Genomic DNA, 25,993 nt, shown 5'->3' with positions numbered 1-25,993 from the left:
AATATTTTTTTGGCTTTTATTTTTTGTTATTTAATTAATTTATTCAGATTACAACTAAATTGTTATCCCATTACTTGTATCCTCCTGTTCCTCCCTCCTGCTATCACCCTATTGCCCTCTCCTAGGTCTAAGACTGAAGGAGACCTCCTCCCCCACTATATGATCATTTATCAAGTCTCATCTTAGTAGCCTGCTTATTCTTTCTTTGAGTGCCACCAGGCCACCCCACCAAGGAGAGGTGGTCAAATATGGGGCACCAGAGTTCATGTCAGAGTCAGTCCCTGCTCTCCACATAACTGTGGAGAATGTCCTGTCCATTGGCTAGAACTGAGTAGGGGTTCAATTTGTATTGTCCTTGGTTAGTGCAATAGTTTGAGGAGACCTCCCTGGGCCCCAATACACCCATCACAATGTTCTTCTTGTAGGTTTCTAAGACCCTCTGGGTCTTTCTATTTGCCCATCTCCTATATTTCTCTTACTTAGAGTCCCAGTAGGATGTCCTCACATCTATCTCAATCTTGGGGTAAGTGAAGATTTTTGTGGGACATGCCTTTTGGGCTAGTGTCCAATTATAAGTGAGTATATGCCATGTGAGGCTTTCTGCTTCTAGTTCACTCAGTATGATGATTTCTAGTTCCATCCATTTATCCACAAATTTCGGAATTTCCTTGTTTTCTCTTCTTCTTCTTCTTCTTCTTCTTCTTCTTCTTCTTCTTCTTCTTCTTCTTCTTCTTCTTCTTTTTTTTTTTTTTTGCTTTTAAATCAGTTGTTAAGTTTCAGTTTTTCTAAGAATCTTCCATTTTGCCCAAGTTTTCATGTGTCTGAGAAATGCTTATTTCAGCACTTTTCTTTTAGAACCTCCATATTGTCTAGTTATCTTATTTTTGACTTTTAAGATTGTTTATTTGTGCTGTTTCATATTTTCAAAGATCCTCAAAATGTGTATTTTATTAGGTTTTTTTTCAAAAGTGAACTTTTGCCTTCCTCGATTTCCTCTACTGTATATTTGTTTTTCATTTGATTGATTTCCACTCTTATCTTTATAGTTTCCTTCCTTCTCCTCTCTTTGTGTTTATTTTGTTGTTCTCTTACTTAAATTGCTTAGCTCATTTGTTTTCAGCTCTCTTCTCCTTTTGTATAAGTGTTCAGAGCTGGAAATTTGGCCTGCAGTGTGCTTCAGTTTTAGCTCACTATTTAGGCATGCAGAAAGTGGCCAAGTAGGCCTTCCTCCTGCAATTGACACTGGGGCAACAAAACAGCCCTCGCAAACATGGCGGGCAAGTGCAGCCAGTGTGGATAGGCTTGTGCCATCTATACCAGCATCCTGGCCCCCATTTGCTGCAAAGGGTTTTTAGAGAAGAAGCAAACAGAGGCCAGGAGAAGTTGAGTTTGTTGATGGGGCTGTGACATAAGCCTGCTCACATGACTATTGCTTTTGCTTCCCCAAACATGCCGTAGAAAGGAAGCCAGACAGAAAGAAGATGACGATACAGCCAAGCATCATGGGTCTATCTAGAGAACAACACCAACAGTATAAAAAGTGATGTAGAGAGAGCTAACAGTTTGCTGACACAAAGAAGTGTAAGACTACAAGAGTAAGCTAGCAAATAGCCACAAGTAATGGCCACATGGGAAGACGATAAAGGAATTTATGAAGATTTCATGCTAGACAAATCTGAAAACTACAGGAATTGAAAAAAAAAAAGAATAGCAAATGTGACATTGGAATAAATTTTAAAATCATGGAGCACATTAATAGTAATTAAAGAGACCAACCTAGAAGGAAAGATGTCACAAAGGTCCTCAATCATAATCTTCATGCTCAAAAGTCCTAGATGGAGCTGACCGGACTCTGGACGTACAAAAACAGCTGTTAGATTTTGAAATGAGGAAACTGTCAGTTGACTTTAAGCCTGGCTCAGAGGCTGTAAAGATCCATTCCTAGAGAAAAACATAGTCACTGAATTTGCAGGGGGAAAGGATGCGCATAGAATGTATACTATTAAGTGAGGTTACACAATCTCAGGAAGATTTACATGTCCTCTCTCATTCGCAGGATCCAGCCAACGACAGCGGGGTATACTTAAATGAATGTGAATAGGAGCCCAGCATAACACAGAAAAGAGACCAAGAAAGGCTAAACAGTAGGCAGCGAGGAGGTCGGAGTGCAGGTGACGGCCATGAGGCGTGAAAGAGGTTATAATGCTAACCGTGTCTCTCATTCTAACTCTGTAGTGAACTTTTCTCTTTGCTGTTTTGGTTTTGGTGGTGAATTGCGTGCATGAAATATATTCGAGAGTAAAAGTGTGTAACATGAGCATTCTAAATGAAATCTATTGATATACATACATTTCGAGTCTGGTTAATTTTGGTGCGTAAATTTTTAAAATTTGCAAGTTTCTTTTGTTTTGTTTTTGATTTATGTTTCTTTGTGCAGCCTTGGCTGTCCTGGGACTCACTCTGCACACCAGGCTGGCCTTGAGCTCAGAGAACTGCTTGCCTCTGCCTCCTCAGTGCTGGTATTAAAAGCGTGTGCCACCACTGCCAGGCTATTTGTAAATTTTTAATAATATAGTTAATAACGTTTAAAATTAAAAAGATAAAAAGCCTGGACTAGAATAGTTCATGAATAGAACATTATGGATAACCAATGCTTAAGGAATAGATTCTGAGCTGCTAAGTAAAACATTAGGTAATAAAACAAGTGTACTCAGCATTTCTAGAACATCCCACGCAACAGCCACAGTGCACATCTTGCTCTCTCCAGGGAGGTCACAGAAGAAATTTTAGCATGTTTAGTAAACCTGAAACCCTATCCATCCTCTTTCCTGACCAGAGCAGAATGAAGGCAGAAATCAGTCATGGAAAGAATTCCAGAAAATTCACAAGTACACAGAGATTAGAAAAAGACGAGTCTCAACAACAAATGGAATCAAAGAAACATGTAAGGAAAATAAGAAATTATCTGAAGACGAACAAAAACAGAAGCACAGAAACATCAAGCTTGTGGGAGGTGGGATAAGTATATCTAAAAAAGGGATTTTATAGCACAAATAGCTTTATCGTCAAGGGCAATTTTAGCTAAGCGTACATACCACATAGGAAAGGAAGAAATTAACCCTAAAGACAACAGAACGAAACACATGGTGAACAGCAAAGCAAAAATACGTGAAATTTAGACTAAGATGACAGTGGAAAAGACAAACACAAACTGAAGAAGCTTTAGCTAGACTAAGAAAAAAATTGTTTAAAATAAAGCCAGAAGCCAAAGAGGAAGAATTACAAGTGCTACTGACAGAGCTGGAGAGGAGCTGAGGAGAGCACCGGGGTGGGGGTGGGGTGGGGTGAGGGGCGGGGTGGGGGGGCGCGACAGCAGTTTACAAACTAAACAGCCTGAGAAGTGGGGATGCTCCTCCACGTACTGTCCTGCACAGACCGCGACTCAAACCAACAGTGATGAGTCCAACGGTGTCCCCTATGTCATGACGGAAGTGAGAAGGGAGTCAGGGCTAAGGGACTCTTGAAGTTTAACTAGAATTCTTCAATATTATCTTTTCTGGCTCTTTGCCCCTCTTTCTTTCTGCGTTTTCATTCTGCACCCTGGCCAACCTCTTCTCTCTCCCACTCTTCTGATACAGGCTAAAAAGAATTTTTTTCCAGATAGTGTTCTTAAATGTCCATGCTGAAGATGGACCTTTCCCAATAAACATAACTAAAAGTGAACAGCTTTTAATTTGGAAGAGTGGGAATGTGTGTGTTTGTCATCTTATTCTTTGTACTTTGCTATCTTCCGAATGTTATTTTTTTCAAAACTACATCTCATGCAGGCCAGCCTTTGCTTGGAACAGATGCTTTTAGTGAAGTTCTTTGTACTAGTTTCTAGAATTAGTCTAAACTTAGGCACCCAGGCTTATTAAGAAAGCATCTTACTGTGACTATCTCTAATTTTTAATCATAAGCTTGGACTTGCTCAGCAGACTGTTCGGTTATTATTTTTTAAAAAAAGTCAAAACGAGACAGAAAAATATGCAGTTTCAGTGAAAACTTTCACTTCTTCTGAATACCAGAAATAAGTTCAAGCTCTGGGATGAAAAGGAGGCATTCAGCATCCTTAAAAGGAATCTTTAGCTTGCCTTGAAATAGATGTGCACGTGGTAGTTTTCTCATAAAATTCCTTCCTTCCATCTGACAACCTTTCCCACAGTTATGGCAAACCTTGCTGATGTTCAGTGCATGGAAGATATCCCCATGTCCCGGAAAAGGGTGGGGTACAGTCCCACCAGGACAGCATCTTGAGGTGACGATGACAACATCCTCCTTTAGGACAGATGCTCTCAGGCAGAGTACAGGCTCCCATGGGAAGCTGTATTCATGACGTAGAGGCCCGACAAGAATGGTGATTTTATTTTTCCTAGAAAACAGACACTGCTCTCATGACTCAGATCTTCAAGATGGATTGTCACAGCAGGGTGTGATGATTACTGGGGGAAATTTAGTTCACTGGGACCCTTGCTTTTTTTGGGGGGGGGTACATCTGCACCACAAGAAAAGTACTGAGGTGATCTTGAGTGTTTTAAGGCTGGGAAAATCAGAGATGGTCATAAAATAGAACTTGCTTCATGCCAACTTGTTTCATATCCAGAGTGCAGACTCCGGAACTAGAGATGACCTGGGTGGAGTGTCGCATGTGTGTGTCAGTCTTGTGAGATCTCTAACCTCAGTTGTAGATTATGGCTATTAATAATCTCTCAAGGTCATGCCAATGACCTCATTAGTGAAATAATGAATACAACTCACTGATTATTATCATGGGATGTTATTTGGATCAGCAACTCACCCATGCTTTGTTGGTCTTATTGTCAATTGTTTCGCCTTAACCTATCTGCTGTATTAATTTGCAAGTCATAGCATTTTCCTTGCATAATTTCTTATATTAATTAATTAATTCTAGTTTGGGTCTACAATTAACCTTTTTTTTCTTCACTCTTTTGCTGAGTATGGGAGACGAGCAACACTTTGCATTTACCACAAGCTTTTGTTTTTCTTGCCTTAGGTGCCCATTGATCAAGACTGAATGTGTGTGAATAAAACTAAGTAATTCAGTTTGCCATGAGTTGAATGTGTATGCCACTTTCCCAAACAAATGCAGAGTTTAGAGAGAAGATAATAAGTATTTTTTCATGCCTTAGCAATTACCACACGATATATACCACTGATCTGAAGTATTGTAAATTCTGGCATTATGAAGCCACAAACAATAGAGGAAGCTGGAAGGGCCAAGGACACCACAAGAAAACCTACAGAGTAATCTCACCTGGGCCCATGGGGACTCACAGAGACTGAACCATCAACCAAAGAGCATGCATTGGCTGAACCTAGACCCCCTACACATATGTAGCAAATGTGCGTCTTGGTCATCATGTGGGTCCCCTAACAATAGGAGTAGGAACTGTCTTTGACTCTGTTACCTGCCACTGGATCCCTTTCCCCTAGCTGGGCTACCTTGTCACTCCACAGCAAGAGAAGGTGTGTTTAGTCCTGCTGTGATTTGAGATAACAGGGAGGATTGGTACCAATTGGGGTCCTTCCCTTCTCTGGGAGGAAGGTGAGGGGAGAATGGGAGGAGGGGGTGGGGGGCATGACTAGGAGGAGAGGAGAAGAAAGCTGGCATCTGGATGTAAAGTGATTAAATAAATAAATAAATGGAAAAATCCACAAACAAGTTCTATTTAATTGTTTTACTAAGAAAAATGTATTGGTCTTCAATCAATATCTGGCATGTAATAGTTCCTTGTAAAATAATACATGTTATAATTAGAAACTATATTATATTTCCCTCAGGGTTTCATTTGTACTTTTATCTTCATGAATGAGTCTTTTGCTACCCTAGAAACAGGTTTTAGAATGTTATAGGTAAAAATAATAGTAAAATTCCACAGTTACAGCCATGTTGTACTCTAGTCTTTTTATTAATTTGTCTGTTTGTCTATTTATTTATTCACTTTAATCTCAATTGTGTCCCCTTTCTTCTTCTCCTCCCATTCCCACCTTCCTCCCCGTACCCCCATTCCCCCTTCTCTATCCCTCAGAAAAGGGGAGGCTCCCCCCCCCCCAGCACATCAAAGGCACATCCTCTTCCAAGGTGCCCTGGCAAGGCAGTCTCACCAGGGGGAAGTGATTGAAATGCAGGTAACAGAGGTAAGTGATGTTGTTAAATACTTAACTGCAAAAATGTTGATATTACTGCAAATAACAACCAGTCCTCATAGGGATGCTACTTTAAGTCCACTTAATAGTGTTCTCTGCTTGGTTCTATTTCTTTATAGACTGGTGGAGTGTGAATTCTAAGGATCTTCTGGGTTAAATGACTGAACATACTTAAGTTTAAAGAACAAACATATGTCTTGTATATGAACTAACTTTAATAACTGGAAAATATTTTCCTATTGAGTATTGTCTTAAAAACCTTTTATGTGACTCTATTGTTGGATTAAGTTGAACCACCAGAGTTTGACAAGATTGAAAAGTTATGTCTTGAAAGGCTCTGAACAATTGGACTTTTCCCCCTTACCCACATGAGTTTTCCCAGGCCACTTATGAGTCTAAATAACTTTGAATTACTGAGTTTTCCCCCCACTGTCTTTCAGGCTTCAGCTTTAGTCCTTGTGGCTGGAAACTAAATCTCACAAGTTAAAAAGCAGGCTTACAAATCAGCTCTGGGGGATTAAAAGGCTATTTTCCACTGTGACTCTCTTTTTAAGAGCATCCAGGGTTTACAGTTTGCAGGGTTCCTTGCTTTTACACTGAGATGTGGGCTGCCCGCATCATGCCTCTGTGCGACGCCTGTGTTTGCTCTCGTTTTCTGTCATTCAAAAGCCACGATAAATGCTAAGGATATATTTTCCCTTGGAGAGATTGATTTAACATTCTGTCATGAAATGATAATGATAACTTGAGGGTAAAGAGGAGCTCGCTATTCAACCATGAAAGGTTTGGACGGTTGGTTTCCATGTATGTTCAAGGTATTTATGAAGAACCACCATGCTGATGAAGAGTGGACATTGGGCACTTGAATATGTGCTCTCAAACGCCATTGATATCTAATGAAAAATGACCTCATCTGAAAACCATTTTCATTGAGGAAGTGAACGCTTTGGTGAAACCACTGGCAACATTATTTCAGTTACAATTTTTATTATCAAGCTTATGTTTTCTTTAAATTTTTAAAAAGTTTATTAGAATTTATTCAGATTACACCCCGATTGTTATCTCCCTCAGTTATATTTTCCCATTCTCACCCTCCCTCTCTCTTCCGCCCTATTCCCCTCCCCTAGACCTCTGACAGAAGGGGCCCTCCTCCCCCACCATATGACCACCATCTATCAGGTCTCATCCAGATAGCCTGCTTCCCCTTCCTCTGTGTGCTGTGGGGGCCTCCCCACCAAGGAGAAGTGATTAAATAGGGGGCACCAGAGTTCATGTCAGAGGTAGTCCCCACTCTCCCCACAACTGGAAAACGAGCTGTCCATTGGCTAGATCTGAACAGGGGATCCAGGTTGATTGCATGCGTCATCCTTGGTTGGTACAACAGTTTGTGCAGCCCACCCCTTCCTCTCCCCCCTTCCTCCAGGTCCAGATCCACCTGCTGTGATGCTCTCCCTGTGGGACTCCTGAATCATCTGGGTCCTTCCATCCCCCCATTCTTCCATATCACTCTCCGCCTAGGGGTAGAATCTCTCAGAGGGCATCTATGTTGGGCTAATATCCACATATTAGTGAATACATACCATGCGTGTCTTTCTGGGTCTGGGTTATTTCACTCAGCATGATTGTCTCTAGTTCCATCCATTTGCCTGAAAATTTCAAGATTTCTTTGTTTTTAACAGCTGAGTAGTATTCCATTGTGTAAATGAACCACAGTTTCTTTATCCATTCTTCAGTTGAGGGACATCTAGGTTTGTTTCCCGATTCTGGCTATTATTAATAGAGCTGCTATGAGCATAGTTAAGCAAGTGTCCTGCTTGTATGGTGGAGAATCTTTAGGGTATATGTCCAGGGGATGGTGTAGCTGGGTCTTGAAGAAGCACTATTCCCAATTTCCTAAGAAAGCACCAGATTGATTTCTAAAGTTGCTGTACAAGTTTGCGTTCCCACCAGCAATGGAGGCTTTTAAAGGGCTTCTAAAACTAAATTAGTCCTACAGAAACTCTCAATATTGAATGATTTATAATGAAGAATATAAAATCTCTACCCCTTCATGTTGTCGTGGTACCTTCCAGAAGGGGTTTTAGTAGTTTTAGAGCACATGCCTTATGAGGGGACTGCCAGCTAGCATGGAAATGTGTGAAAATAGGGTAATTTTTTCATGGACCAGGAGAGAAGGCCAGGACCAATGACTAGTATTTCTTCCCCTGGATAGCTAGTTGGACCACTATAATGTTGTTCTGGTTTCATTTTTGTTGCTGTAATACAATACCCCAACAAAACCAATTTAGGGGGAAAGGGGGTGTAATTAAGCTTAATCCGAGGTTACAATCCCTCACTGTGGGGAAGTCAAGGCAGGAACTTCAGACAGCTGGCCACATCATAGCCACAGTCACTATTAGGAGGTGTGGCCTTGCTGGAGCAAGTATGTCACTGTGTGTGTGTGGGGGGGGTGATGTTTGAGGTCTCCTATGCTCACACAGTACCCTTTGGCTACCTTTGGATTAAGATGTAGAACTCCAAGCTCCTTCTCCGGCACCATGTCTGCCTGCACACTTCCATGATTCCTGCCATGATGATGATGGACTAAACCTCTGAAACTGTAAGCCAGCCCCAGTGAAATGTTTTTCTTTATAAGAGTTGCAGTGGTCATGGTGTCTTTTCACAGCAGTAAGACCCAAACCAAGACACAGACCTGTCTTGTTTTCTATTGATCACATTCCCCCAGGTCCAATTTCCTTTGCTGTTCTTTGTGACCTGCTCTAACTACAGTTTCTTCAATTTATCACAATTCTGTTGGCGTTTGTTTTCTGAAATAACAGTTTATCCTGGGATGAGCTGGCATTACACTTGTGCCACTGTGCCTTCTTGGCTCCGATGGCTCAAGATGTAAAGCAGCTGTGTACACTCACACACTTGAGTTGTCTAACTTATACAAACGTATATGTGCATATATTTTGTGTGAGCTTTGAGTGCTTGATTATACATTCTTTTCTAGCATTGAGCGTAGAGCCAAGGATTTCATGCACACGTGGCAGCTGATCTATATTTCAGTTTTATCTCCAGCCTTGAGTGCGTATTCCTAATCCTGTCATTCCTTCTCTTCATTTTTCTCAGTGCTTTGAGAGTTAGGAATTCAGGAAGGGATTTTTTGGGGGGACCTGGTGGCACTCATCTGGGGGTCACTCACGAAGCTGTAATCAGATGATGGTTTGGAGCTGCAGTTTTCTGTAGACTTGGCTTGACATGACATTCAAGTTAGTTGATTCCCACCACTGGTGTTTGCTAACAGTGCTGCAGACTAGAGGGCCGGCGGGGAGCTCTTCCACACGGTTGTCAGGGTGATTTGTATGCCTTCTGTGATGGTTGGCTTTTTGTTTGGTGAGAACTCCAAAAATTTCAGGCAGAAGTTGCACAACATTTTTTTTTTTTTTGGATCTGGACTCCAAAATTACATAGCTTACACAGTATTGCCTTTTCATAAGTCTGTCCCTGCACCTCCCAGTTCCCAATGGAAGGACTGTCAACTAAATTGGTGGCAAAGTTATGAACTGTGATTGTCTCTGTTTTGGCCGCAAACAAATAGTCCTTCCTTTCACAATAGAAAATACACTCCCAAGTCTCCTATGAGGTCTCCCTGACTACATCTCATCCCCCTTGAGGAAGAGTCATGGTGATCAGAAGGAGGAGTCTGTGGGTGATGCTCCTGGAGTCTAGCCTGATGAGTACCATCCTCCATCTGGAGACTGTAACACAAACAACAAAAGTAATAAGCCTGAGGTTTATTATTATGTATTACTTACCATGCTCTGCATGACTAATAGGAAAGGATTGATTAGGCGTCACATGACTGATAGTACAAAAGGAAGCCTTTAAAAACTAGCTTCAGCCTAATGTGACTTTTCTTTTCATTAGAAATAAGCCATACCACAAGTGATTGTCTTTTTCTAGCTCACTCACTTCCTGTTGTAAGGCATCCATGAATTTTGTACCCTGCCTATTCGACTCAAGATGATGGAATTCCTTTAAAATGTTAGAAGCATCCGGCGTACCAATGTGAAATTTATCCCATGGAGATAAGCCCAACACTCATAAACCTCTTTCTGTGTAGCCTGTCTCTTCTTTGAGATGTCTGGGAAGCTGTTGTAAAGTCAGGCCCACGGTCTGCACAGGCTTGTTTAGAAGTGAGAGCGAGCAAGCACTCCTGAAGACACCAGGAAGGCCTTTTGCTGTTTGAAAATGGCTCTAATTCAGACACTTTAATTTTATATTATTGTACGACCACAGTTTAAGAGATTTAGTAACAATCCTAAAACATTTTGCTGAGAGAGATCAGAAATTGCTTTACAATATGAGAATTCGGTCTTGAAACTGAAAACCCTTTCACTGGCCTAGCCTGTTCTGGCCATACATTACACATAGTCATGAAAACCCAGCTGGACATCTTACCTTGCATCCCCACCCCCGAAGAGCCCCTTACTAAGCTATATCATCCACATACTTTTTCTTTTTTAATTTTGTATAATTTTTATTTTTAAATCCTCTCATATAAATTTATTTTTATCTGATTTTTCCTTTAATGACCTTAGTAACTTTATTTTACTCCTTTTGTTTCTCTTTAATTGAAAATAGATTTTTTTTTTAATGCAACACATTCTGATTATAGCACTCCCTACCCCACATCTTCTGCCCATGTCCCCACACCCTTTTTGTCTCCTGTTAGAAAACAAACAGGCACTTAAAGAACGATAATAAAATAAAATAAGGTAAAAAAAAAAAAAGCAAACAACCTATAACGGGACAAAACAAAAAGAAGAAAAAGAGCCAAAGAAAAAGCACAAGAAACACATATACAGAGAATCAGGCAGAAATCCCATAAAAACACAAAACCAGAAGCCATAGTATATATACACAAAGGGCCTACAGAGTTACAAACACATGCCTGGAAAACACATGATGAGACAAAGAACCTCCAAAGATGCCATTGAGTTTGTTTTGTGTTGGTCATCTACTGCTGGGCATGGGGCTGACCTTAAAAGAAGTTTGTCTCCAATGAGACATCACTGGAAAGAACTAAGTTTTCATTTGTGAATGGTTATCAGTTGGAGAAAGCTTCCGCATTAGGGATGTGGGCTGTGCCCACTTCTCCTCTCAGTATTAGGACCCCATCTGGCCCAGACCTGTTTTCTGAGCCTTCATTATAAGGGATACATTGTAGACACGCCACTTGGGGTCGACATTCCATAGCTACTTGTTCTCTGCATTTGACCCAATTGTTTTCTCCATCGCATCCATTGCCATTTCTATGTCTTTTTTTTTCTACAGAGAGAATTAGAGCTACTATTATCTGTGGGTGTAAGGATAAGTATTTAGGGTGCCATTAGAAATTATGGCATTAGAATTTTTTTTTGGGAAAGTGTCAATAGTAGCAGCAGCCATGGTTTGTGGATGAGGATCACAGTACGAGGCATGAATTCCTTCCTGTTTCACAGGGATAAAGTCCAACTAGAGGCTGTTGGTTGCTGCCATGATATAAGTGCCACTCTGATACTTTGGGGGGATGTTTTGCCATGCTGGCCAATGTTGTGATTTGTAGGGTTATATGGATGGACAGTTGATTGCTTTTCTATGTTGGCAGCTTGCATAGCACCTTTCTTAGCCTCTAGCATTTAACCTTCTAAATTTGCCATATATTAAATTATCCAGTTATGGGAAAAGACAAACGCTACTCATCTCTCTGTGTCTGACTTAACATACTTAGCATACAGTCCTCTGGATCCACCCATTCTACTGCAAGCAACACAGAATCTTCCTTTCTGGCCAAATAATACTCCATTGTATATAAATAACAGATTTTTAACATTTATTCTCCATTACTGAATTCCACTTATAAGCTATTGTGAATAATGCAGCAATGAACCTGACATCCAGATATCTCTTTCATATGTTAATATCATTTCTCTTGGCTGTGCACCTAAAGACAGTTATATCACACAGTAGGTCTATTGTTAAACTTGGGGCCACCTTCACACTGTCCTCTGTAGAGTCTGTGATCATATACACTGTACTGAGACTGAATATGGATTCCCCTTTCTCTGCATCCTTGCCAGAATTTGTTTTGCCTCTTTTATCATGGCATTTTAACTGTGTCAAGATAGTATTTTATTATGGTTCTGACTTGTATGTCTTTGAAGCTAACAATGTCCAGTGTTTCTCCCTACATATGTTGGCCTTCTGTTCTTCGGAGAAGTGTCTGCTTACATGTCTTGCTTGTTTGAGGTTTTTAGTTACTATTTGCTCTGAGTATCCATCCTTTGTCAGACGCAAGCTGTGCACACATTTCTCTCTTCTGCAGGCTGATTTTTCACTCTACTAGTTGTTTATTCCAGAGAGCCTTCTTAGCTCTGTAGAACCCCATTTACTTACTCTTGCTTTGTCTGTGATTTTAGATCCTTAGCTAAGAAATTATTGTTATGCCAGTATCTTCAAGTATGTCCCCTGTATGTTCCCCTAGGAGTTTCTTAGTTTCCAGCCTCACGTGGAGGTGCATGATCAATTAATTCTGTGTTGACGTTGATAAGTCAAAGTTAGGGGTAGGTTCAGTCTTCTATGTGGGAGTGTCAGGGTTTCCCAGCATCCTTTACTGAACCTCTCTGCTTTCTCCAATATGAATTTCTTACCATTTTGTTGAGAGTCAGCTAGCTGCCTAGGTTTATTTCTGTTCCATTTGCTTGTGGGTCTGTTTTGATATGAATAAATAAATTGAAAAAAATCAGTAATAAATAAATTCAAAATAAATTGAATAGATGAAAACTCATGAGTATTGATGAAAGCAATGGCTTTGTTGAGTAAAATCCCAAAAGAGTCCAAAAGAACAGAACCAAAAGCAGAAATAAGTAAATTAAGTAAACAGGATGAGGTACTATGCTTTCTTGATTACTATAGCCTCATAGTTTCTTTTCATTTGAACCATTTCTACTTCAGGCAGCAGTTTAGTCCGCTAAATATTCTTACTACAGAGCAGGGTTTCCCCTCTACGACATTTTCCCCAATTCTCTTTAAGCTCTGATTGAGAATCTCTTCAATGGCCATTGATTTCTTACAGTAGAGACTACTGAAGGGCTCCCCATTGCCCACTTACTGCCCACTACTCGGTCTCAGAGTCAGGCTACCATCTTTGTGCTTTCAATTTAATTTCATTTAATTTTATATTATTACTCACAGCATGCCACTTCCATTCAGTTTTGTTTACTACTGTTGTGTAGCCAGTTATTCCAAAGTTCAGCTCCTTAGACATCATCTTTTGTTTTTTCTCACAGTTTGAAGAGCGGGAGTTTGGAAAGGTCCTTGAAGGCCCGCCCATTCGCTCTTGGTATCTCTTACAGAGTCTTAGGCAGTACTGGTTGGTACATGTGGTTTAAAGGCTCAGGTTGCCTTATTTCGGTCTGGTACCTGATGTTGGCTGCCCACACAGGCTCAGCTGGGCTCTGACTTCCAGTCTGTGTGTGCACTTTCCAGCATCCTGGTTGCAGAAGTTACATTGGCCTGTTGATTGAGTTCTTCCACAAAATGTCTCAAGAGGATCAGGCTGAAGCTGTGTGGCCTTTCCTGACTGATTCTTTTATGTATGTGTATTCACACTGGTATGCACGTGTGTGTGTGTCTGTGTATGTGTGTGTGCTGGCATGCTTTTGTGTGTTTGTGTGGCTCATTCCTCATCAGGACCTTCACTTTTTTTTTCTTGAAATATTCTGTCACTGGCTTGGATTGCACTGAGTTGGCCAGGGTGGCTGGTGAGTGGCCCTTAGGCATCTGCCTGCCTCTGCCCCCTGAGTGCGCCACGACACCTGGCTATGTCCAGTTCGTTAATGTGGCTTCTGGATATCAAGCTCAGCCCTTCATGCTTGTGAGACAAACACTGCCCTAACAAAGCCATTTCCCCAGCTGCTCACTGAACAGCCTTAAAATTCTGTCTGTTTACCATCTTGACAGGGCACCACCCTGCACAGCTGAGCAATGTCCTTCATGCCATCATATTGATTAAATTGTTCCTGAAGATGGTCCAAATGTGGTAACTATGGCAGTACATCTTTTACTCCCATAACAGGAATGTAGAAAAAGCTGGCTGTAAAATATTAGACACAGCATCTTAGCAAAAGAAAACAGAACCATCACCAAGACATATTTAGCAACAAGAACACTTTTCTGAAGTTTATCTTTCAATGTAGGCATGTGGATTATCCAATCTTTTTCTTAGTTGATTGAATAACTACAAGGGCACACATAGAATGTATAGACTGTACACACACACACACACACACACACACACACACACACACACACACACGCCACAGAGAGAGAGAGCAAGAGCAAGAGCGAAAGAGAGACAGAGAGAGAGAGACAGAGACAGACAGAGACAGAGAGACAGACAGAGACACACAGAGAGAGACAGAGACACAGAGAGAGACACAGAGAGAGACAGAGACAGACAGAGAGACAGACAGAGACACAGAGAGAGAGATCGACAGAGAGAGAGAGAGAGAGAGAGAGAGAGAGAGAGAGAGAGAGAGAGAGGGAGGATAGAAGGGAGAGAGGATGGGGTTTCAGGCAGCCTTCCAGGGTAATTCTTGGCTCAGCCAGTGAGGAACAGTTCTCTATGTATTTTGTAAAGATAAGCACTTAAATCAGTAGACTGCAGATTAGGCTTTCCATGCTGGGAAAATGACTGGGGCCCACTGTGAACAGATATCTATGTCACATATCATGACTGTCATTAACTGCCGAGGTGACGCTTAAGGCTCTCACATAAAGAAGGTGGCTTTGAACATGAATAGGACAACTCTTCTGACCAACCTGACCTTGCTGTTGCACTATGCTGGTTGGCACCACCGTTGCTTAGGTTGGCATGTTGCCTTCCCACACAGAATAGACCCACAGGACAGCGAAAGCACAGTTATTAAGCTAATATAATATCAGAAACGAACTCAGAGTGCTGACAATTACTTCACTTAAGACAAGGATAAAAAGAATCAGAGTTCCTGCACCATTAATCTTCTCGTGTTTTATCTTTGTCCGGCTCACTCCTGTCCTTTCCTGGTGGTCTGGGGATCCCTGCCCCTTCTCTCTTTGGGCCATCCCTCAAATCATTTCCATTGCAGGGCTAGATCTTTTTGTTAAGCTTTCCAGCAGGCTTGCTTTGCCTCCTCAGATGAATTAAAACAGTCATTTGCCTTTTCTCCTTCAAGCCTAACCAGAGAAGGGTTGGCACCTTCTTTCTCCTCCAATTCTGGGCCTAGGAAATTGGACCAACATTCCTCCAAGCAATTTGATGCAGTCTGTCTGTGATGGTGGTATGGATCTTTAATTACCCCCCTCTTGAAACTTTCTGCTCTTTTGGTTGCCAGTACATTAATTGATGTAAAATTTAACCTCCATATCTAATTAATAAAGCAGAACAGTTTCAGAATTGCTGTATTTTCTCCTTCCCTCTGCCTTGCCCTCTCAGGATTGGTATTTTCATTTGGTCTGCCCTGTCTAAATTATGTCCAAAATCTTCAACTTTATCTCCTCACTCCTTACTCCACAATGCACTTGCAGTTCTTGACTCTGGTAATATATCTATCTACTCTGGCACCACGATTCCATGTCCACAGGTGCATGATGCTACCTGTGGAACATTCTCCAGCACAGCTTCCATCCTCCCATAGATCAGATGTGATTCTGATTTGACTCTGTGAATCTCCTATCTCATTCCATGCCCTTTGATGCTCCGGAACCACAGAAAAATTCTTCTGAGTGAGATCATTACGCTATTGTGAATATACAAGTAGAAAACGCCATGTTATAACTTAGGATTCCCTAGTGATGTTGCGTTCTTCTGGATGATGGCCACAGAAACAGCCCACATCTCCAGTTTAAACATTGTCTGATTTGCTGAGTTTTCTTTTCCTGTCATAGCCCTAGGGAAGAAAAGAGTACTAACAATACTTTTTTGAGAAGTAGGAACTGACCAGAACATCAAATCAAATGTAAAAAAAAATGATACTCCATGTAATCCTTACTAGTAATTAACGTTACTTTGTTTTGTAGATATAGATATGACTTCAGGGTGGATGAATAAGTTGGGAATGCTAATTTGGGGATGACAGAGATTATATATACTTAGCTCCATGCCCATAGCACCTACTTCACTGGCTACCGATTGATGGAACCACTTAGTGAGGAAAAGCCGAAGGCCACTGCATTAAAACATGGACTATGGAGCAGCAAATATCTACAGCAGAAACCATTGGGAAAATCGGAGCTGTTGTGACACAGGATAAGAAACAGCAGTAAGGAGAAGTAAGTTTTCACAAGGGGGATGCGACACTTTGACTGGGCTTGTGGCTACAGCCCTTTGGTGTTGATGTCCATGAGAATCTGGATCCTTCCTTGTCTATGTGCGGTACATTACAGGATCCCAGTAGACAGCTGGAGCTGTGGGTAGTACCAAATCATATGCACACACACACACACACACACACACACACACACACACACACACCAATGATAATCTAAAGTGCAAACAGCAAGAAACAAACAGTAATGAATAAAGCAGGACAGTTTTAGTGAAATCTAAAATTAGTAAAATCACCAGCATTAATATTCTTGTGTACTGCAGCCTATTATAAAGTAGAACAGGCATAATTTGAACACATGCTACTACAATTCTGTGAGGTCTGACATTCAGGACAGCTACCAAGCCAGGTAGCATATAGAGTGTGTATACTCTGGCCAAAGAGAGGTTCAGGATGCAGGCAGGATGGAGCCTGTGGTGCGAGAGTTCTTGTACTACTCAGGATTGCAAGCAATAACAGATGAAGGAGAATCTGCTCTTTGTGACCTTAGTGATACCAAAGGGTTGTTCTTTGCACACGATGTCAGTAGATCATGGCACTTAATTATGTACCAAACAAAACTTGAGTAAGATGCGGACAATGAAGCATCATTTGTATTTCCCCAAGCTGACATCATTTTTGAGTACTTTTTTAAAAATTACATGTATTTGCTTTTTGTCTGCATCTTGCCACACACTGAAAATTTTACATTTTAGGGAAAAGTTTATCTTAATGTATTCATAGAAATTATAAACTTAGAAAATTTAAATTCCTCTAAGGCTTTACTGTTTTCTTAATAACCATATACTAATGCTTATATAACGAACTATAGTGACATAATTTTATCTTGCATTCAACTGAATCATTAAAAAGTCCCAGGTGAGCAACAAACACTATAACAATCATAAAATACAGATGAATATTTTAAAAAATAGAAATGCAAAATAAGCATGAACCTTGAAGATAAATAGGTGGTATTTGTCAAATCAGAAAAAAATTACAGTGTTGTTCAATAGACCACAGACCAGGAACACTTGTGATTTTAGCGTAGGGTTTTGGGAACATTCTGTACAAGCCCTCGGTTGTTAAGTAAACAACGTGCTTCAAAGCAAAGCTAGAGCAACCGTTATCGGCAAACACTTGCAAGTTAGAGCTCACTTTATGGTCACTATTAGTGTTAATATAATATTTTGTATCATATTTTCAGAAATTCATAAATGCATGCAGTGCATTTCAATCATATCCACAGGGCACCTCCCCCAAACTTCTCCTGAATCAGGTTCTTTTATTAAAAAAAAAAAAAGATAATCCACTGAGCCCAAATTGTGCTGCATGTATCTTCATGGGCGTGTCGACCTCTCAGGGACTATACGCTGACAGCAAATTCATTCTCCCTCCCCAAGAATGCAAAGCTTTTCATCTGGGGTGATGGTGGTGGTCACAGACCTCCCTTGTCCAAGCTAGAATGTTGACAGGATTGATCTTGCACAGTTCCTGTGCAGATACCTCTAGCTGTTCTGATCTCACAAGAGGACCAGCCCTGCCACATCCAGAAGACATTGCTTCCTTCTGGGTCTGTCCCATCTCTGCCTCTTAGGATCCTCCTTCTCGTCCTCCTTGATGTTTCCTGAGTCTCGGGAAGAAACGGGGAGACAGGCAACTTCTGTTTTCCATTGTAGCTTGTGGTCCCACTAGCAGCTTCTCTCTGCCTAAGCCCACACTGTACCACTGAGGGACGGCCCAGCTTATTGTCTCGGTGGTTATAAAATGAAATAAGGGTGCCATCCTCAGTGGATGGACAGGGACGTCAAGCTGACGGCAGCAAGACACTGGCAGCGAGTGTGTTTTGCTGACAGAGGAGGGGGTTCAGATAAGTTTCCATCACCTTCTAGTGAGAGTCCCATGGGGATTGACACTGAAAACTTAGAGGCATGAAATGTGATAAACAAGCTCCAAATATGCTTTGAGCCTCCAAGATGGGGAGGAGTTATAAATAACACAACCTAGAGAGAGGCAATGGGGAGAGGCGTGCTTACTTCAGGTTTTCCAGATTACATATAACTGCACATTTTACAACAACAAATCCCAGCACAAGCAATATGTTGGTTTATTTCGGGGCTGGGGCTGGGGAAAGAAGTGAGCACCCACACAAGTCAATTAAGAGACGAAACCCCTGCTTAAGAATTTCCTTTATGGCTTGTAATTGTAAACTCTCTGTACTCTCTACTTGTGAAATAAAGATTACTGTTCACAGTCTATCCTTTCTTCTCATGCTTGAGTCTTAAGTTTTCCTGTGAAGGGCTGAAGGGTCTGCTTTTACTCAGGGTTTTGAAGACTTCCAGAACCCGAGTCCTTGCTTTTCCCCCCACTAGTACTTATCCAAAGCTGAGGTATCCGGCTCAGGGCTGTTTCAGAGAAAGCCCTTTGATTTGTCCTGCATCTGGCCAGCGTCCAACCATGCTGCAGGATGATTAAGTGTGCTTTTACCCCCAAAAAGTTCAGAAAAGCCTCAATTATTCTAAAAAACCAGCAAGCCTTATCATCAGACTTTATACACAATTTGAATCCCAGATAAATGTCTAGTTTTTTTTTTTTTTCCTTTCTTGAGATGGACTCAGCTGTGAGGCAAATCAATATCTGCACAGAAGAAGCTAGGGTTTAGAACGCCAGAAGGGAACTCCCGTCCCTGAGATCACCAGGTGCCCTCTTTTCTGGCCTCTCTCAACATCCACATGTTATGTGTGGGGTTGTGCTTGTGGCTTTATAGACTTCATTTGGCTTTACAGGCCACACTATTGAAGTCAGTTCAAGGACTCTAAGAGCACTGGGAAGGTTGCTCCAGTGAAAAGAGCTGTGCAGAGGATAGGGGTGGGGTGAAATGCCTTGGAGTACAGGGGGTGCTAAACTTGCAGTTCTGTGAAAGACATGGTGCAAAATATTGACGGGGTAAATTGTTACTTTGTTATATACTACATTGCTTATCGCTAGTATTCAGCGATTCTCTTTTGATAAAGAATAAAACAAACAAACCAAACACCCCAAACTGAGTTCTTATGTTTTTCATTTTACCAAATCTGATCACTTTCAAAACCCTCCCTTGGTTGCACGTTTTCATTCCAGCTTTTTTTTGGTTTTCACTACCCTTGTGTTTTACTTACCTGCTATGAGGAAAGGTCCCCTTTCCAGTGCTAGTCACTTTTTTGTTTGTTTGTTTTTGGCTTCCATTAGAGTACACAGCTGGACCTACGTAGGTGATACATCACATTTTGCTTGAATTTCTTCAGTCCGTGTGCCTAAAGCTGAGCTTCCCTTGCGCTTTTCTGAATATTTTATCTCATCCAGTGTTTATTAATTTATTGGTGTAATATGGACCAGCCATGGAGGGATGTAGACTGAGCGGGATGGTTTTGGTTTTAGAACTTGGAATCTACTTTAGAATGCAGTTAAATAAGCAAGTAGTTACTACTTTCTATCGCTGTCTCTTTTTTAAAGATTTATTTATTTATTTATTATGTATACAGTGTTCTGCTGTCTGCATGTACACCTGCAGTCCAGAAGAAGGCATCAGATCACATTAGAGATGGTTGTGAGCCACCATGTGGTTGCTGGGAATTGAACTCAGGGCCTTTTTAAGAGCAGGAGGCGCTCTTAACCATTGAGCCATCTCTCCAGCCCAAGTTACTACTTTCTAAATGTTGAAAAAGAAAGAATACTGTGTTATATAATCATCCAAAAAAAAAAAAAAAAGCACTATTCAGCCATGAACACCAGAGAAGGCGGAAACACCAGGAAAAGGCGCCAGGGAAATTGAGACGCCCAAGATAAGCAGGAGTTAGCAAAGTGAAACAGAGAAAGAACACTTCAGATCAGGAAAACGGCATGGTAAAACTCTAGAGTACAGAGGATGCATTAACAAAAGAAAATTGGGATAGTTTAGCTTGAAGTGTCAACTTGACAGAACCTAGAGTCACCCCGGGGAACGAGCGTCATTGGGAGAGTGTCTAGATCAGGCTGGCATGTAGAAAAGTCTGTGGAGGATTGCCTTAGCTGAGTTCATTGGCGTGGGAAGACCCAGCACACTGTGGGCACCACCATTCCCTAGGCAGGAAGGCCTGGCTGGATGAGAGTGGAGAAACCCATCTGAGCACAGGCAAGCAAGGGAGCGTGTGTGGATTCATTCTTGTCTGTTTTTTTTTTCTTCTCTGTGTACGTGGTGTGACCAGCTGTTGGAATTTCCTGCCTTGGCTTCCTTACAAATGAAGGGCTGTGACTTGGAGTTATAAACGGAAACAAACCCTTTTCCCTCCTAAGTTGTTTTCTGCCAGGGTATTTTGTCATAGCACTAGAAGCAAAGTAATACGAAAAGGAAGGCGGTGTTAGTGGATACTAAAGGACACGGAATGAGAGCGGACTGACGGCAGGGCTTGGAGCTTGAGCGAAGGGAGAGGCCTTTCACCCGTCACAGGAACGGTGAGGACTTTACCTCAAAGGTGGCACAGAGTCTTCCTCTGTACAAGATCGTGTGGTGGCACACACCTTGAATCTCAGCACTCGGGAGGCAGAGGCAGGTGGATCCCTGTGAGTTTGAGGCTAGCCGGGTCTAGAAAGCAAGTCCAGGACACCAAGGCTACACAGAGAAACCCTGTCTTTAAAAAAAAAAATTGCACTAGCAAAGCAAAGCAGGACAGCCACGGGACTGTGCATTTGTCCAGGTGGAAAGCAGAAGCCTTGGCTCCCTCTGTAGCATTGAGGCAGCTGCAGAGCCCTGTGGAGACAAGGGTTCTGGAAGGTGGGGCTGATAGGTGTCCCAGCTGAGGAGATGCAGGGGATGAGGGAGGGAAGGCCCTGTGCCTGCATCGCTGCATCCGAATGGATCTGATTAGCTTTTCTCATCTACCACAGGAGGGACACTGGGGTCTTTTGCAAGCAGAACTGGTCATAGATTTCCTCTTTTCTCCTCCTCCTCACCTTAAACAACGCCATCTTCCCTCCTGTCTCACTGTCTTAACAAAAAACTGTTAAAAGTGGGCTCTCTCTTGTTTGAGTCAGGCTCTCTCTTGTGTCTGTCTCAGTGTGTCCTCCAAACTAGCTGGGCTCATAAGCTTCCGGGAAGTTCTGTCTGCTGTAGGAGTTCTGGGATTGAGGATGCGAGCGGCCACACTCACTCAGCTTCTTGTGTGTTTCGAGGATCAGACTCCAGCTGTTAGCTTGGCACCGCACAGCCATCTCACCAGCCCCGCTTCCCTGTGTTTTGTTTTGCAGGCTGTGGCCACACTTAACTGAAACCGGACAAGGTGGTTTCCCAGTTTAGAAGCGTTTGACTTCTCTTGTGGAAACCTTGTCTCATAAGCTCTGCTCTCTTTCCTCTTTGTGAGAAATCCTATCTCTGCCTATTACTTTCCAGGTAAAGTTTGCTATTCTACATAAAGCCAGACCAGCTGTTACCTCCTCCACGAAGCTGTTTGTAGATCCCACAAAAAGGGACAAACCCCTCAGTTACTTTTTCCTGTTGCTGTGGTATAAAATCCAGACAAAAGCAACCCAAGGGAGCAAGGGTTTACTTTTGCTCACATTTCCTGAGGGATACAGTTCTTTCTAGCAGATAGGGAATGACAACAGACAGACTGGTCACATTGCATCCTCAATCAAGGAACACACACACAAACACACAGACACACAGACACACAGACACACATACACACACACACACACACGCACACACACACACACACACACACACACAGAGAGAGAGAGAGAGAGAGAGAGAGAGAGAGAGAGAGGAGAGAGAGAGAGAGAGAGAGAGAACAGAGAACAGGAAGTGAGGTTGGACGGTAAAGATCCGCTTCCGGTGACATACTTCCTCCTGTGAGATTCTACCTTTATTTTTGTTTTGTTTGTTTTTGTTCATGCCCGGCCACCTCAGACTTTTCGAAGTGCCCCCTCTAGCTGGAGACAGTGTTTGAGCACTTGAGCCCATGTGGTCCTTTCACGGTCCAACCGCAGCAATCTCCATCTGATCTTCCATATCACCCGTGCATGGCTCCATCACAGACCTTACTGCCCCACTGTAGTGTCTATCTCCTTCCCTGACATTTTTACAGTCTCCTCACCCACTGCCGGCCATCAGTACCTCTTTGAAGGCCGGAATTTATATTTGGATTGTCATGAAGGGAAGGGCTTGGGCATGTTACACGTTCACTAAGAGGTTAGTGAAAAGTAACTGCCATGTTTTCTGTACAATTTCATTTTCATGTACAACCCCCTCAAGACCACCTTTCGATTATATTCATTTACCAGCTTCCCCGGCATGCTATGCTCTGTAAAGGTAAGATACCGATACTGTTGAGCAAGCTAGTTCTCCAATACCATGTACAGCGATGCAGATGTGGGGTTAGTTGTGGCATCTAAAATGAATTACTTCAGTTTTTTAAGCTGAACTGTTTAAAGCTTTCTAAGCTTATCTAACATTTAAAATGGTGACAATTCCTAGCATATTAACTCACTACAAGAATTGAGAAAAATGCCTTCAAAGTACTTAGCAAAATACCTGTAACAGTAAAAAATGCCCAATAAATAGAACCTATAATCTCTAACATCTTTATAATTAGAATACATACATTTTCAATTATTTAATCACTTTACAGCCTGATTGAGCCAAGGTTACTTTCTCATCTCCTCCCAGTCCTGCCCTCTTCTTTCCATTCCCTTTTCTCCATTTTCTCAGAGAAAGGGAGCCCCTTCTCATGGGTACCAACCCACCCCGGCACCTCAAGTCCCAGCAGGACTAAACATATCCTCTCCCACTAGGCCAGACAAGGCAGCCCATCTAGGGGAAAGGGATCCAAAGGCAGGCAACAGAGTCAGAGACAGCCCCTGCTTCCCTTGTTAGGGGATCCACATGTTGACCAAAATGCACATTTGCTACATATGTGTAAGGGGTTTAGGTCCAGCCCATGCATGTCCTTTGGTTGCTGGTTTGTTCTCTCTGGATCCTCATGGGCTCAGGTTAGTTGACTCTGTAGGTCTTCTTGTGATGTCCTTGACCCCTCTGGCTCCCTCAGTCCTTCCTCCCACTCTTACACAAAACTCCTGAGTTCAGCCTATTGTTCGGCTGTGGGTCTCTGTATCTGTTCCAAAATGCATAGATTTTTATAGTTTTTTGTTTTTCAACTTTAATAGTATGTATGTGTGTGCATGTGTGCATTTTGCAGATGACAAATCAATTTCTAAAGAACACAGTGAACATTAAATACATTCAACTCAGTCAAGAAAGCATATGGTTTCTGTGTCTGTCCCTGGCAACAACCTTGTGAAATCTCTTGTTTTGCCATTAACTTATGTAAATTTTTCCTATGTTTCCTTTTTTTGCTGCAGCAGGAGTCATATCTGCTGTCTTTGGATCCCCACAGTGCCAAGCACTATGTTCTGAGCTTATTAGGCAGTCAGTAAACATCTGAACAACTCTAGCCTTGCTCTCTTGACCTGGAAGCATGGGAGAAGCTGTCTAATCTCTCTAGTTATGTCTGCAAAGAGCCCTGGGCCTCTGGAGGAGACAGAAGGAGGTCAAGAATGGTCATTTCCCATTAGCTCAGAATGCCTTGAGTCATCTCATCTTGTTTTCTGAAGTTGTAGGGAGTTCCTTTTGCTCTTACCAGTGCTCATTCCAGAGTGAGTTAAACAAGAAGAGGGAGAAGGAGAAAGAGAAGGAGAAGGAGGAGAAGGAGAAAGAGGAGGAAGTGGAAGAGGAAGAGGAGGAAGTAGAAAAGGAGGAGGAGAAGGAGGAAGAGGAGGAAGTGGAAGAGGAAGAGGAGGAAGTGGAAGAGGAAGAGGAGGAGGAAGGTAAATGCTGAATCAAGGTACTCCTAATACCCATGGTGTCAGTATTTGAGACCCAGCATTTATGTTCAAAAGTGATGTAGAGCTTCAATGAATGCCAGGGTTGAGGACATTGGGTTATGTCTAATCATGCAACCCCAGACACTTACAAAAGAGCATACCATGTCCTTTCATTCTTCTTTCCCTTCATTTCTTCTTTCCTTCTTTTCTTCTTGTTTATCTTCTACCTTCCTTTCTACTCCTTTATTGCCCCCCTTTTTTTTCTGGTTAGAAATTCTTTGTAAAAATTATGAGTGTTTATTTTTTAAAATTCCAAGTGATATGATGAAACAATATATTTTCTCATTTAGAGTAACTTCAGAATTTTACTAGATCACCTCTTTGGGACTAGGACGTAGGCGTTGTTTCAGTGGTCCACTCACATCATAATAATGATACCATGAGAGACAAGATGTTTAAGCTGGCTTCAGAGAATTCTCTATACCATAATATGGTCTGTACTGGATCTCCAGGATGTTCTGTCAGGGAATAAGTTTTGTAAGGTCAGGCCTTATTCACATCCATTCATCACAACAGATTTATTTAATGTGTAAGATGATGGATCTATGATATTTGCTGACACAGTGGGCTAAATTGGCTGCTTTTGCCATTCTTTCCTCTCTGTAGCAAGTGAGCTTCTCACCGCTCTCAAGTTGGCGTTTGGCAAGACCTTTCTGCATGGAGCCCTCATCGTCATTCTAATGCATACGAGGGGATGTCCTCTCTCTGAATGAAGTTTTGAGCTGTCTCCTATATCCAGAACTTTCATGGTTTCGACAAAGTATGAACAAGCTGTATGTTTCTCCAGGAACTGGTTTTGTCTTTTCCTTTAGAATGTGTGTGCTCGGTTGAAATCAGACTAGCCTTCAAGGTGAAATACTCATAGGTTTTGGGTCTCAAAGCCCTGATCACTCTTGTTTCTTGGAGAGGACTGTGTCTTCCCACAGGTTGCTGAATAGATGATGTGGAAGTTGCCTTTGAATGTCTCACTTAATACAGTTATATATGTGGTACCCAACCGCAAAATGGAGGAATGTGCTCCCTCTTGCAGAATGGGCACAGAACATCCATTGTCACTGAATATGGTTTTCACTGAGCTCTTTAGGAACTGAATGCCAATCACTGTTTGTAGATAATCCTGACACAAGACATTTTGAAGATCAAGAAGGTCACTCTATATTCGAATGACAACCAGGGCTCCACCCAAAAAGGTCTTTACCAAATATAGATTTAAAGGTAGGGACAAGCATATATGTCATAGAGACAGGAAGAGCAAGACTGGCCAGTTCAACTCATAGGGGTCAACAAATGTCACAGCACCATCATCTTATACTTGAGTAAGTTTTTTCAATAAGTGGTATTTCTACAAACCCTTGATACTTTCCCTTGCAATGCACACACTATCGTGAAGACACTAGAAGTGATCTGGGCTCCCTTAGGAGCATTTCTTCATAACTTGGCTATTCCGTTTGAGTCTCCATTTTCCATGTGAAAATTTCCTTTTTGCCCATCTTTTTCTTTGTGCCATCCAAAGAGCT

General features: G+C 41.9%; 1 long non-coding RNA gene across 3 annotated transcripts; it reads left to right on the top strand.

Moving 5' to 3' along the window:
- Nucleotides 1-8,676: 8,676 nt before the first annotated feature.
- Nucleotides 8,677-25,258, top strand: LOC311594039. 3 transcript variants are annotated; one of them, XR_014777919.1, is made up of 4 exons: nt 8,677-8,806; nt 16,370-16,545; nt 23,955-24,436; nt 25,083-25,258. It is a non-coding gene; the product is annotated as an uncharacterized lncRNA (long non-coding RNA). The 3 variants fall into 3 exon arrangements; XR_014777920.1 differs by lacking the exon at nt 16,370-16,545 and having other exon boundaries at nt 8,697-8,806; nt 23,955-24,419; XR_014777921.1 differs by lacking the exon at nt 16,370-16,545 and having other exon boundaries at nt 8,697-8,806.
- The last annotated feature ends 735 nt before the right edge of the window (nt 25,259-25,993 follow it).

This window comes from Acomys minous (genome assembly GCF_964271855.1).
Source record: "Acomys minous genome assembly, chromosome: 3".
Taxonomy (NCBI): Eukaryota; Metazoa; Chordata; class Mammalia; order Rodentia; family Muridae; genus Acomys; species Acomys minous.
Note: the sequence above shows the minus strand (reverse complement) of the source record. Positions and strands in the feature narration are given on the sequence as shown.